This window comes from Peromyscus maniculatus, chromosome 7, assembly GCF_049852395.1.
Source record: "Peromyscus maniculatus bairdii isolate BWxNUB_F1_BW_parent chromosome 7, HU_Pman_BW_mat_3.1, whole genome shotgun sequence".
NCBI classification, from domain to species: Eukaryota; Metazoa; Chordata; class Mammalia; order Rodentia; family Cricetidae; genus Peromyscus; species Peromyscus maniculatus.
Window position 1 is genome coordinate 47,134,931 of NC_134858.1, and position 15,338 is coordinate 47,150,268.

Here is a 15,338-nt window from a genome sequence, read left to right on the forward strand (position 1 = left end):
GAACCACAGGCAACTGAGGGAAGTTGGGAGTGTGAGTGGTAGCCTTCTCCAGGGAAGAGCACACTAATTGACTGTCCAGTGCCGAAGGGTCAGTCCTGAAAACATTCATACAAGTAACGTTATGCAGACTGAGCAGGCTATATTTAGGAATATATATATATCTATCTATATATATATATATGTGTGTGTGTGTGTGTGTGTGTGTGTATGTATATGTATGTATAAATATATGCATGCAATAGCAATTGAAAAAAGAGGTCATATTATGAAGTAGAGTGGGAAGGGGCATATGGGAGGGTTTGAAGGGGGAAAAGAAGGGATCAATGTCATAATTAAATTATAATTTCAAAAAAGAAATAGCAACAATAATTTGCATAAAAACACTGTATATTTCTTCTGTTTTATAATGATACTACAGTTAGCTTGGGAAATTTACAATAATAATCATACAAAATTTACCTTCATCATTTTGTTTTTCCATCTCTTACTGTGGTTTTAAAAATTACAGTCCAATAACATCAGTAATGCAGGTAGCCTTAGATTTACATTTTCCCTCATATTAATGGGGATGCTTCTAGACTTCCATCATAAACACAGTTTGGAAGATATATGTTCTTGCCTGGGGAAGCATTTATTTATTTCTATTTTAATATGTGTTTTAAAAAAACAGGAATGGATACTTAAGACAATTGGAAGCATTTTTCTCTATGAACGATATTAAAACATCACCTGACCCACCCTTCAGAAAAAGCTATGGCTCAGGAGCCACATGGCCCTTTAAAGGACATTTATGCGGTACCTGCCTTTCCTACATGATCTCCCACGTGCTCTGTTTGTCATATGAAGGGCACTCTCTGGAAACTGGCCTGTGCAGGCTCTGTTGAGTGGCGTCCAAGTGGGTCAGGGCTCCCAGGCCTTCTCTGCTAACCCGCTTCTGTCCCAGGTTAATCTTGATGCTGTAATCTGAAGTCACTGTTTTCCTGCCACCCCAGGGCCTGCCTTGGGTATCAGTCAGGGATCAATATTTGCAGGTAACTGCTTCTTCCTGAGATGTGAGCTGCTGTGTGAAGATTGAGACAAGCTGGCTAGGAAATTCCAGAGGGCTCTGACAGGAGCTTGTCTTTTGGGGGGGTTGTCGTCAGATAGGACACCAAGGTCACCTAAAAATATGACTCTTGTTTACTGTGATCTTTATGATGGTATGTCACTTAGAAGGGTCTCTTGGAAATTTATGTTTACTTAATATCATTTTTATTATGCAGTTAATCAGCGGAGGGAAAGGAAAAAGGGAGTGTCTGTGAATGCTTCTATTTCATTTGCTTAATGGAGCGCTCAGAGCAGGAGAGAGAAAGCACCCTAATCATTTATTTTGGTAATTGGAGTTATATTTGAGAGTTTCTGACACTGTCAGGCAGTCTCTCTGGGCAGGGACACCGACTGTCTTTATCTTAGTGCCCATGAACCGATCCAGACATGCCTTCAAAGCCATGCAGTCTTCTGGGAGAGCAGATAAGGGTGTGGGAAGGGGGAGGGGGAGGAGGACAGCACAGGACCCTTGGAAAGCCTGCCAGAGCTTGGAAGAGAATTAAATCTTATTTCCCCGCAGTAATCCAGTTGTTGGTTTGGGGGCTATGGAAAGGATTTCAAATATTAATTCCAGTTTTTTTTTCTGCCTGTCACTGGATTTGTTTGTGAACTTGGGTTGGCTTGCATGGTTGCATGGGTCTGTTCTCAGCACAAGATCTAGAGGGAATGCAAGGGCTGCTGGGAAAGACCTCAGAGTTAAGTGGTTCTCCTCAAGCCTACACTTTCGAGCTGATCTCTAGGCTGTGCTGGAACGAGACAGCAGCAGCGTGCCTGAGGGAGAAACACTGACTAAGGAGGGTTCCAGAACACAGAACTTCTCAAAATTCAGGACCTGGGGTACGTGCCGAAGTTCATGTTCCTGTCATTTTGACTGAATCCTAACAGCAACACCTTAAGGGAGGAAGGATTTATTTTGGCTCCTGGTCTCAGAAGACCCGGTCTCTGGTAACTGGGTATATGGTTCCTGGTCCATGGTAGAGCAATAGGAACATTCGGCAGAAACTACTTACCTCATGGTGGACAGGAAGTAGAGAGACAGCCAGAGAGTGACCAGGACAAAATACCGTCCCCAGGGATATGCACCCAGTGACTTTGTGGTGATATTTTATTTGTGCTTTAATAAAGCTTGCATGGAGATCAGGAGGGAAAGGCCAGCCATTTTAAGTAAAAAAAGAAAAAGTCAGGCAGCACACACCCTTAATCTGATCACTTATCAGGCAGAGTCTCTGTGTGTTCAAGGCCACATACTAGGGAACAGAGCCAAGCATGGTGACACACACCTTTAATCCCAGTACCAACCATAGAGACCTGGAGGTCTGTATAGACAGACAGTGACAAGGAAGTGAGGTAGCTGGGCTAAGATAGCCAATGAGAGGGCAGAACAGCAAGGCAATAAAGGCATGGGTAAGACAGGAAGGAGCTCGCATTTGGAAGCAGCAGAGTTGGTGAGGTAAGGTTGGCTGGTGGCTTTCCCTATTTCCCTGATCTAAGGCTTTCACCCCTATATTTGGCTCCATGTTTTTTTATTTAATAAGACCATTTAGAAATTCATCTACATGACTTATTTCTCCCAGCTAGTCCCACCTCTTCGTGCTTCTAAGACCTTTCAAAGTAGCTCCAGCAAGTGAGGACCCAGCATCCAGCACATGAGTCTATGGGGTGTGTTTCTTATTTGATTTATAACAGTTGTGACTATGGGAATCTCAGTTGCTTGAATAGTGAGAAGCAATGGAGCAGAGTGCTTAAGGGTGGGCTCTAGAGCCTGGTGTCCTAGCATGCACTTGGGGTTGTGACCTTGGGCATGACACTGATCTCTGAGCCTAAGCTTACTGATACATAGGAGGAATTGGTTCCAGGACCCTCATAGATACCAAAATACCTAGATGCTCAAGTCCTTTATATAAAATAGCATAGCTGTTGTACATAAGCTGCACATACCCTCCTGTATACTTAAGTCCTCTCTAGATTACTTAGGATACCTAATACAGTACATAGTTGTTATAGTATATTATTTTGGGAATAAAAAAAAAATCTGTGCATGTTCCGTGCAGATGCAATTTTCCTCTCGTATTTCCAGTCCCCAGATGGCTGAATCCACATATGCAAATTCCGTGGGTATGGAGGGCTTAGCTCAGTGCCTGGCATATCATTTAAGCATCTGATGTTATTAACTTGGCCATATAGAGTAGAGGTTTGGTAGTATCGCCCGTAGAGAGTTCTCATCAAGATTAAGCGAGGTGCTGCTTACAGTGTTGCTTTAGTACCTGGCAAACTGAGAACCTCAGTGAATGTAAGCAGCTGTGGCTTACTGCTGGTGCTAACGAACAGACTGGATGACCTGGTCAGAGACCGGACAGCAGAGTGGTCCCAGTGAGATAGCCTGCCTCTTAGCGGGGGAGGAGGGCTGAGCCTGGTCACACCCCAATGACTCTGCAGAGAGATGCACCCCCCCCCCAAGCTGACTCCAGGACTGGCTGAGCCTGAGTCTTATCGACCCAGGGAGGCGTCAGACTGGAGGGGGCTGTTTCCTTCATGGAAGAAAAATGCTTGAGCCTCTGAATCCCTGCTGTGTGTGAGACGGAGGAGAAGTGGGCCAGCGGTGGGCACGAGGCCAGACGAGTGGAAGGAGGAGGAAGGGGTGTGTGGGAGGAGTGAAAAGATGGCTGGGCTCCCACCACTGGAGACAACACACCCTGTCTGGAGGTTTGCTGAGTGCTGGATCCCTGCCCGGTGCTTGCTCTTAAAGACATCATACATGTGACTCAGCTGGCGTCCTCCCTCATGTCCCAGAAGATGCACTTGCAAAACGCCTTAGGAAGAACCAAGTGTATCAGAAGCCAAGTGTCCTTGCAGGTCCTTGCAAGGGGTTGGATAGATGTCTAGGTTGACACCTGCAAAGGTGTAGCTTCTTACTCAGTTATCAAAGGAAGCCAAATCTACAGGTGTCTGCGTAGATCATGGAGACGGTGTAGAGGACACAGAAAGATAAAGCATTTGCTTTAGAGATACAACCTAAACCCAGGTGTCCTACCCTGGTCAAGAAGCCAGAGGACTGCTGTCCTTCTCACAGCTGATAGCAACAAGCCTTCCAGGCTAGCATTACTTCCCAATTTCCTAGAACCTACTTATACTACTTCAGTATTATGTCTGAGAGCAGAGCAGGTGCTTCATATTTGAACAGCTTGTTACATTTCAGCATTGTGCAGTCTAACTATTTAGCAAATGATAATAAAAATAATGATAGTAATAATAATGGTACCATTTAGGCAGGGCTGTGTGATCCAGACAGCCCTGGTGGTTTGTGTAGTTCCGCCCTCAAGTTGCCTACCTCTGCTTTCTTGGCTCTAAATCTCAGTTAAATACCTTTTTAACTTCTAAAGCCTTTCCCCCACCCTTTAGTGGGGAATCAGCTTGCTGTGATGTATTGTTGTCTTGTGTATCAATAAGGTTTGTGTGTACATTATTTAGGTCACCCTGTTGCCCTTTCAAGAGCTGACATTGCTGCTTGAGGAAAATGGTCTGAACCATAAGCTGTCAGCATCTGAAGGGTCCATCTCAGCTGTAGAGGGCAATCAAATGTCATTGGCCTTCCTGGGGTGTTCCTGGAGGCTTTGGCATGACATATGGCACAGAACATGACCGCCTCCACCCCCCAAAAAATCTAGGAAGACTCTGGGGCCAGCCGAACCCATTATAGTTCTAGAGGTCAGTTCTAAGTTCTCTAAAAGAGAAATCCATGAACCCCAGATAATGACAATTGAAGCAATGCTCAGGTACCCCAGATCAATGTACAGGTGAAGTTATTGGGTTTTGCATTTACCTCATGTATCTCAGGCTTGGATCTAAGGAAGCTGGTGCCCAAGAGATGCTAATGATTGCAGAAGGAACAAGAAATGCTTCTACTAAGGCCTGCTCTTGCCAGTCCAGAAGCAGGACAAGGCAATTCAGCAAGACAGGATACATTTAGATAACTGCTCTGCTTTAGTAGGAGAAACTGAGGCCCCAGTCACACCCATGGGAGCAAAGGACAGAGGGGCCTCTAGTGAGTGGTGTCAGAAAGGGACCAGCACAGCACACAGGTTTTCATGCCTCACTTTCCTTCCTGTCCCATCCGCACAGCCTCAGCTGAGATTAGATGAGAAGAGGGACTTGAGCCTCCCTTTCTGATTAGATGAGAAGATGCACCTTCTGCTTGAGGGTGATAGCAGAGGAGGCCAGCAGAGAGTCAGCACTCTGCCAGCTTCTGTGATGCTGAGAGTAATGTCAGCTAAGCTAGCACCGGTAAAGACCTAAGGAGAGGGGACTCCACCGCTAGCTATCCTGCAGCCGCGAGGGACTGCTGGGTTTCAGGGTGTCCAGAGTGTGGCTGAACTTCCATTTTTACCTGGCAGCTGTGAGGCGGCACCTGCCCTTCTCCAACAGGGTCAGAAGAAGCCAACTCACACACTGTTTAAATATGTCCCAAGTTTTCACAATATCCCAAACTTCCAGGTTTTAATAGAAATGCCAGACATCCAGGACAGAAAGGAAGAAATAAAATTGTCTGAGTTTGCAGACAACATGCTTCTCCACACAGAAAATCTCAAGGAACCCATAAAATTTTCCAAGATTTAATAAATCAGTTCAGTAATGTTACAGGGTATAAGACAAATGTATAAAAATCAATTATATTTCTATATACTAACAGGGAACACAGGGACAGAGAAATGTACATATAAAACCATTCCACATCATTCAAAACAACAAAGGGAAGGGTAAGTGTTAACCTAACAAAACATTCACAGAACTTACAAGTTCCTGAAAACCAGAAAAAAAATGCCTAAACGAATAAATAAGCAAATAGCCAGAGCGTGTTCAAGGATTGGTAAATACCATAGAGATTGTATAAATTTTAAGCCAATGCACAGGTTTAATGTAACTCTTTTAAAAATCTCAAAAAGATTATGTACATACACACACACACACACCAACTAGAAGCTAGAATAGTTAAAATTATTTTTGAAAACAAAAATAAAGTAGGAGAAACAGTTTGTATGATTTTGTAATATTTTATTTTATTTTAGATTGTGTGTGTGTGTGTGTGTGTGTGTGTGTGTGTGTGTGTGTGTGTGTGTGTGTGTGTGTGTGATTGTACACATTTGTGTGAATGCCCACAGAGGTCAGAAGAGGCATTGTATCTTCTGGAGCTGGAGCTATAAAGCAGTTGCTAGAAACTGAACCCCTGTCTGGTCCTTTGCAAGAACACTAAGCACTCTTAACTACTAAGCCATCTCTCCAGCCTCCAAAGATTTATTCATTTAGTGTGTGTGTGTGTGTGTGTGTGTGCGCACACGTGTGTATGCATGTGTGGGTGGGTGGGCAGAGGAGACTAGGGGAGGATGTTGGATGCTCTGGAACTAGAGTTACAGATGGCTGAGAGCTGTCCACTGAGGGTTCTGGGAACTCAGTTTGGATTCTCTGCAAGAGCAGTAAGTGTTCTTAACTGCTGAACCATCTCTGCAGTCTTGGTCTGCCAGGCTTTAAGACGTAATCACTCATCTAATGTTATCAAAGCCATTTGGTATTAGGCTTTTTGGTATTATGACAGAAAGGAACAATGTGGGAATGGAAACACACAAATGTTTTCAACTGAGTTTTAGGGAAACTTCAGACACAGTTCAATGGGAGATGATGGCCTTTCGGCAAATAATGCTAGAGGAATTAAACACTTCTAGGCAAAACCCCAAAAGCAAGCAACCAAAGAACATAAAATCCTTGAATGGAAACCTCACAAGTTCTAAGTGAGCTAATGGAAAATGGACCATGGACTCTGGTGGTTTGAAAGAAAATGGCCCACATAGGGGTGGCACTATTAGAAGGTGTGGCTTTGTTGGAGTAGGTGTGGCCTTGTTGGAGGAAGTGTGTCACTGTGGGGGTAGGCTTTGAAGTCTCCTTTGTCCAAGCTTTGCTCAGTGTGACACACAGCTGCTTCTGCTGCCTGTGGATCAAGATGTAGAACTCTGGGTTCCTTCTCTAGCACCATGTCTGCCTGTATATCACCTACCATGATGATAAGGGACTAAACTTCTAAAACTGTAAGCCAGCTCCAATCAAATGTTTTCCTTTATAAGTGTTGCCATGGTCATGGTGTCTCTTCACAGCAATAGAAAACCTAACTAAGAAAAACTCACACATAAGATGTAAAACTGTAATGGTTTTAGGAAATAAAAAGGGAAATATCATCAGCATTGAACAAGGAGTTCTTGGATTTCTTATGAAAAGCAACTCCATTGCTTTTTCTATATTCTGTAATTTTTATTTTCCAGAGAGAGAGTGAGTGTGTGTGTGTGTGAGTGTGTGTGTGTGTGTATGCATAGAGAGAGAGAGAAAATATGGAAATGATATTTCAATATTCTATGTTTTTTGTATTCTATGTCTTTAAATTGGACTGTTCTAGGTACCTCATTAAGTAAAATTATTTAATGATAATTTTATTGAGCATAATCCTTTCAGAGTTCTTTGTGGTAGCACGTATTGGAAAGTCACTTTTGTTGACTAAAAGTCCATTGTATGTGTGTACAACATTTTTGTTTCTTCGTGTTGATGAATATTGGGCTATTTCCACTTCTTTGCTTTTGTACATGGGTGTACAAATATTAGTTGGATTGTTGACCAACTTCTTTTGACATTTGTCTAAGAAGAGAGTTACAGAACCTGCTCCCACTCTCAAGTCAAGACTTTGCAGTGACAAGGATTTTAACACAGTCCCCCGCTCCTGGGAAGGGTAGATCTTAGAGGACTGAAAAAGATGAGAGGGAGAGCCCTTGGCTTTGGTCACTGGTGACTGAAGCTCACAAACACCAAACAGAACCTGGTTTCTTTGTCCTCTAGTCAGTTCTTCTGTCTGGGAATTAGTGGGAGGCTCCTGCTCTCTTTGCCTGGAGAGCCCACTACTACCAAAGAATAAGGCCTCTCTTGCTAGCAAGGAAGAGAATAGATAAGGATAAGTGGAAAGGTGGGGGAGAAAGCCAGAAGCTGTGGACACAGAAGAGGATGAAGAGAAACAAGATGGTGGAGAAGAAAGACAGGGGAAAAGGGAAAGGGAACGGGAGAGGAGAAGTTGGTATCCAAGGCAGCAGCCATTAGATGCTACCCCCGGGTTTCAGAAAGAAAAATAATAACCCATCACTCTCAGTGATTGGCACTCCGCTTTATGGGGCCTGAAAGCATAAATGTAGCTGCACTGACAGATTAGCCATATTTAAATCAGTGAAACAGAGCAGTCCACAGCCTGACCCTCCTGGAGCACCTAATATATTCTTGACAAGGCTGGCTTTTATCAAGTCTTCCTGGCCTACTGTGTAATAAATGTGTATCGTTTGCTCTTTATCACCCATTACCTCATTAAAATAATTGTCTTAATTTCATTGTTAAAGTGATTAATAGGACAAGTGTTAAAGGAAATTAATATTCAAAAGGAAGAATAACTGTAGCTGAAAAATAACTCCTGTGAACCAGTCTGGTGGTAAAGTTAGAGATTTTGTAGTTAATGAGGCTTGGAGAGTTAAATATAGAATAGTCCAGTAGAGTGGCCAACTGTGAGAGATACAGAATAAGTCAGGAGGGGTGGGAAGCATGAAGAGAGAAAAAGAGAGAGACTCATACATTTATGCCCACTCACTGTGAACTCGTGGAGCGGGACAGGTCCTACTGGCCTCTGCGGCCTCACATGCTAACCATCATATGCAGCACCTACATGATGCAGAGGACTTCAACTCTGGCCATCCCAGTGTGTAGTGAGTAGTGAGAGACTACTGTGCCTTATGCCATGTGGCATCCTAGACTAAGACTGAGCAACTGAAAACAGAATCAGGACCAGTTCAGGAACAGGCTGATGTAGCACCCCCTGCTCCCTGAGCCACATGAAGTAAGGCTGTGTCCTCCCTCTGTGTCTAGCCACAGTGACGGAGATCTGCAGAGCTCCTGCTCCATTGTAAAGGAGTGGCTCTAGGGAAGAATTGTATCCAGTGCCCTGAAAGCTATATTAGATTAGGGTTTCCATCCCCAGAGGCATAGTGCACATGAGGAATTGTTCCTTTTGATAACCCTTCATTCCTTCATTCTTCTCACATTATGAGCCTCCTGAAACAAGCAGGTTCTACTTTAAGAGTTGGACATAGGATCTTGGGATGCAGCTCAGTGGTAGAGCACTTGCTTAGCATATACAAAGTCCTGGGTTCAATTGCCAGTAGTAATATAAAATGAGGTAGAGTTTAACTCCAGTAAGATGGAGATAAAGACATATAAAAACAGATAATCACTGCAAATTTATTGTTTGTTTAATTCCAACTATTTTTAGAAATTATCAATATATATACTCTAAAAATCGCCATGAACTCTCAGCCAAAGAAAACTTCTCAATAGACCTTTCTGTGTGCCTTTGCCATTAGGTGGATTATAAATGCCCTCACAGTCTTCCATGTGAACTTCCTATTCTGCTCTGATGTCCTTCTAGCCCTTATTTCCTTAAAAACAACTATGATACATAGTGGAGGTCAAAGGTGTTTGGGGATAGAGGTTGTACTACAGAGAAACAGAAAAATGAATGCCACAACAGAAGCACCATTAGACCAGGATACCTTCTATGAAATTAATAATGATAAACAGACTGTGAAGGAATATAGAAGGCCTTCCTATTAGAAAGACCATCATAGGTGTCATGACAGCCTGGGGGATGGGGTGATCACAACTTATTTGAAGAAAGTTGGAAGAAACTCTGGCCCAAGACAGATTATGACTGTAGAGGCTGAAAAGACAATGGACTATGCAGAGTCAATGGAAGCCAGTTGTCCTGATGCCATATCAGCATGGTATACTACGTTGGGTATTATCTGACAATGACCTCCAACTCTGGCCCAAATCTTCCAGCATTGAGCAGGCATGACGTCCATAGCCCATTTCAATCTCATTCTGAAGTCTTTGCAGAGCTACTGTGACCATATAAATTGCTAATGTGTAAATCCAGCATTCTAACACTGGTATATAAACAGGGATTGCATCAAGATTTGCTTCCATCTAAACATTCCATTTGAAATGTAAATATGGAGGTAATCACGTATATGAGAGTTGTAATGCCAATTCTCCTATGTGATTTCTATGTTGAAATTTGTCAGTCTGACCAGAAACATACATTTATAACTGCAAGGTTAAATGTTGTAACAGTTCACAACCATTGTGAAAGCTGTTACTTTAGGTGCAAAAAATTGATTACGAACCTTTGAGGAGTTAGATGGAAAAAGAGATTGAACATGCATTGCTCAAATAGGTTTAGGAAGATGCTTCTATCCATCTTGAATGAAGAAATATTTATAAAAGTTTCAACATCAATACAAGCTGAATATAGAGATTAGATTGGTAGAATTGTTTTCAGTTTTAAAATTTAGTCAAAATGACTGAAAATTTGTGGCTAGTGTTTCATTTTAAAATTCCATTTAGGCCAGGAGACCCTCCTTCCCGTTTACAAATTCTTCGCAGTTTTGAGTTTGAATTAAACTCAAAATTAAAATAAAAAATTAAAGAGAAATATGTCAATCTCAGGATTCCAAGGAAAAAAGGAATGAAGGAAAAAAAAAAAACCTCAACTATCATAAGTAACAATATCCATGATAAACTATTTTCTGTCAAGACATGATAAAAAATATGAGCATGAAAGGAAAAAAGCATTGGGAACAAATGAGGCACATCCTTAGATAAATATTCTGCTCTCCCATTCACACCAGTTGAAAATGAGCATCTATCAGCAGCTCGAGGACTATGACAGCAGCAGACAGCTCCTTGCTGCTGAATGACAATGCCAAACTTCGGAAACTTAACAACCAAAGCCATTAGTGATGCAGAAGGAAGTCTGATCATCGCCACTAACATTGCAGATTTATCCCTGAATTCCAGATGTTCATTTTATGATGGTGATGCTTGGTTCTGGGTCGATGTTCATTTTCATGTGGGGTTTGGTCCAAATATGAATTCAGTTGGCATACTCCCATTGTGAGGGGAATGTGGATGTTGTTATCCCTGAGGTGCAGGAGGAGCAGCAGAAGCAGAGAGAGCTTCTTCTAGAAGCCAAAATGAAGAGCAGTAGGGTGAATTCAAATTTTGCCCAGAGAACAATCCAGAGTTGCATCTCCTATGGTTTTTGTTTATTTGGTTGGTTGGTTGGTTTTGGGGTGCTTTTTTTTCTTTTTTTGTCTTGAATGCCTTTTGAATGTTAAACACCATGATGGAAATTTCCATATGTTTTTTTTTTTTCCTGCTAACCTAACAGGCTGCAGTAGGTCTACTGTTCTCTCTCTCTCTCTCTCTCTCTCTCTCTCTCTCTCTCTCTCTCTCTCTCTCTCTTTTTTTTTTTTTGCACAGGAGCTGAGGGTCTCAGAAAGGGGAAGTAATGGCTCTCTGATATCCTAAGAGTGACTCCAGAACATTCTCTCAACCTCACGGGAATTGCCTGAAAATGCCCACAGACCTGCATCAGAACCTCTTCTGCTACCCAGCTGGGATATGAAAAGGGACTGTCTATAGCAGATGGAGTTTCGGAGGGAGCCTCTATCCTTTGCCTTATGTCCAAATCCTTGGCCCAGTACCCATGACCTTATTTCTAACACAGTTGTTTTTCTAATACCATCCACAGGGGGCAGCCATTTTCTAGTCTCAAACAGGCCCTGAGTACAGTTTTCTCTGGATCTTGACTCCTCCCATAATCCAGTAATCAAGACCTTCCTAGCAGGTCGCCCCCACTAATACCCACCCCACACACACACACACACAAACACCATGCCTTGCTTTTCCACTGAGTCTTCTTTCTTCTTTGTTTTTTTTTTCTTCTTTTATTTCCCCTTTTTGTCTTTCCTGAAGACGGCCTGCTGCCTGACACAGCTATTGTGTTTGGAAATGAACCTCTTGCACTGGTGAATAAATTGCATTTTATCCCTCCCTGTCACTTCTGGTTGGCGGAGCAACCAGGAGATGAAAGCCGAGGCTTCAAAGGCACTTCTGACATGGAGCAGACTTTCGCTTCCAAGCCTGGCTGTCCATGCTAAACTTGGAGCTTTGGAAGCCCTGGCAGGAGCCACACCTCAGCTAGCTCAGAGGACCCTGGCCTCCCCGGAGGTGCATCATCACCTTAAGGGCACTTGGTAGCCACTGTCTTTGTTGAATTACTACAAGGAAAGGATGCCTAACAGACAAGACTCTGTTCCCCAAGGGAGAAATTCTGTTTGGAGTAGTCCTGTTAAGTAACTGAGCATTCCTTTTGTGTTCTGATACCAAAACTGATACTATGACACCCCCCCCCCAAAGCTATTCATTTGGGAAATGCTGCGCTAGAGTGGGTCCCCAGTGAATCTTTGGGATCTCCTCTCCCCACACTGCCTGGCTCTTGCCTTTGTACTCCAGACTGAACATATGGCTTGTGATCTGCTTTCTTCTTTTACAAATGGGTACCTACCAGGGTTTGGAGATGTGGTCATTAGTCCTCCACCAATCTGGCCCATGCACACCTGCTCAGTAGAAAAAAGTCTCCCCATGCCAGGTTCGGAAGGACAGAACCTTCTCAAGCATTCCTATCAGCCAAGTATCTGGAACACGCCAAGAAGCAAGTTAGCTTGAAAACAGGCCATGGTCTTGCAATGTCGTCAGAATCAAGTCAACCTGGCTTGGCTTCCCCAGGACTCAGGAGCACCCCATCTCTGAGGTAACCCTCAATGACTTCAGAGTCTATCTGGAACATAGTGGGGTGTTGGGTACAGAGGCTTAATACACTGGGTGGCATTTGAGACAGAAGTCCACAGTTTGATCTTGACACTAGAAAATGGAAAGATCCAAGTTTTCTTCTGCACTTACTATCTGGAGTCAGATAATGTCTTGCCACTCAATTTCCAAGTCTAGAAATAAAGAGAACAGCAGAGGCTACCTGATGGCTGCTGGGGAGGTTGAAATGGCATCATTTGTAAAATGCCAGCATGATGCCTAGCAGAGTGTTGATGCTCAATACATGGCTATTCTTATCATGTTGGAGTCACCCATACTAGAAGAGCATAACTCCACAGAAAGTTCACAGACTCTGCAAATAGAGGGCTCAGCTTTCCATCTGACTTTAGGACAGGGCAAGAAGTATACTGCAGAAATAATAGCCACCATCACCAGCTGCCAACAGTCAAGTGTTTATGTCATACAGTGTTACCTGTGGGGCCATCTCGCTATTTCCCACAAACGGGTAAGTTGTTTGCTCGAAATTTTGCTGCTAGCAGAAGAGAAGAGACTTAAAAAGTCAGCTTCATGTACTCCACCCACGCTGGTTACCACTGCATCTGCTTTCAGTTCAACCTCCCCTAGACAGAGTCTCAATTCCCTCAGATGGGAAGTGGGGTGATGATGTCCACTTGTCAGGCCTAAGATGAGAAATGACAAGACGGTATGCAGGCACCCTCCCACAAACAGGACTTTCTCTACTGTAAATGTTGTGAACCAAGAAACATTGTTTTGTACTAGCTCTTTCAGGGTGCATAGTCCCAGACCCTAAGAGGAGGAGACTTTACAGGTCACTGACTCTGGCCTCCCTCAGGTCTGATAGAATGGAGGGCAGCTGGCAGGCCTGGTATGGCCTGGCTGACTTCCCAGAAAGCAAAGAATAGAGTGTTCTAGAAGATAAAGACATCCAATTTGGACTTGAGGATTGTCTTAGGTCAGGTGCCAGAGCTTCCTGTTTTTAGGTCCCCACTGCAAAACTCACCCCGACTGGAGAAGGCTCATGTTCCCCCAAGTTCAGCACTGTGAGTTTTCGGTCACTTAGGGACATACTCCCACCTGTCCTCATCCTTCTCTGACTTTCTCATAACCTGCTAACTGTGGAGCCTCATCAACTCCTTCCTCTCGGGAGCCCTCTCCCACCTGGAACCATGGCTCCTGTTTTGCTAACGGATAATTATGAAACTCCTTGGCAGGAGTCATCTAAAGGGTTCTAGGGCTCCTTACAGATGGGGTAGGAAGCTGTGGGCAAGAGAAGAAGAGGATCCATCCCATCACTAGGCCTAACCTTCCCTTTGATCATGCCTTGTTCCCTGAGGGGAGCTGGACCCTTGCCCAGCCTCAGTTGCCTGAGGTTTGCAGGGACAGCAAAAGCGATGTGAAACCAGAGAGCTTCCATACGTCACCACAAGTGACAAATTCATGGGAGTGGAAAGAGAAAGAACCCTGAATACTGATGCCTGTGCAGCTGCGAGAAGGAAAGTTTCCAGAACTGCAGTGAGAAGCCCTGTGCTGGAGTTTTATGTCATTTGCTTTCAATTCCATTTACAGTTATTTCTTGTTTTTATATCATGTTTTATTGAAATCCATTTTTTACTTTAATGCTTGAGGCTCAGTCATGGATCTCTTCCCCCCTCCCCCCACTACTTGTCTCCCGAGCCTGTGAAGGTTTCACATTATGCAAAAACCACAGAAAAAGGTTTGAAGCATCACAGAGCTTTTGTTCCTGCCTGCCTGTCTCCACAACGAGTATTTACTTTTCTGAAACCAGGTTGGGGATACAGCTGTGAAACCTGGGCTGTGCTTCAGAATCCGTGGACAGGTTTGTTGGCTTGGGGTTGAAGTCTGTGAGTCTCTTCTCTAGAGACCTCAGACAAGGCCTGTGGTCACAGTGAACTCCATCTATGATGCTACCTGATGGCTAACAGGCTATCTATCATGTTCCTATCTCCAGCAGCAGGTCCTGAAGGGAAAGGAAAGAAGAAGCAGAAGTGTGGTCTTTGAATCTCTGTGGCAACCCAAAGCATTCTGAAAGGAACCTCAAAACAGGCCCCAAAGCCCATTCCATTTCCTACTGGTCTAGTCAAGCCTCATGATCTATTTCCCACGGGGCTCCTTGCCTCCTTTCCCTCTACTGGCACTGGAGGATATTCCCAAATGCCTTGGTTATCAAAGCCTTCTTCAACTCAAATCATCCAGGGTTCCATCATGTCTGACCTCCTCTATCTGGGTCTCAGGACCACCTCACACCCTCTGTGGGAATCAGGTGACTTTCAGTCTCACCCATCCTGGATCACTTCCACCTCCATATTGTTAGCCATTTGCCCTCTGTCTATAAAAGCTTTCCATCCTGGCCTGACTCCCCAGAGAGAGCTCTTCCCTTCTGCTCTCCAGAAGCCTTCCTGACCACTCTGGCTTCCCACATCCTTTCCTAAACTATGGCCCTTTGGACATTCTGTTCCACAGGTCATACT

The 15,338-nt window shown here is 43.8% G+C and overlaps 1 long non-coding RNA gene across 1 annotated transcript in view; it reads left to right on the forward strand.

Annotated features, from left to right (window-relative positions):
* Nucleotides 1-910: 910 nt before the first annotated feature.
* LOC121830834 (uncharacterized) overlaps nucleotides 911-15,338 on the forward strand; it is a 33,350-nt gene continuing 18,922 nt past the window's right edge. The window contains exon 1 of the long non-coding RNA XR_013052559.1: nucleotides 911-1,031. This is a non-coding gene — a long non-coding RNA (uncharacterized LOC121830834). The remainder of the gene's footprint in view (nucleotides 1,032-15,338) is intronic.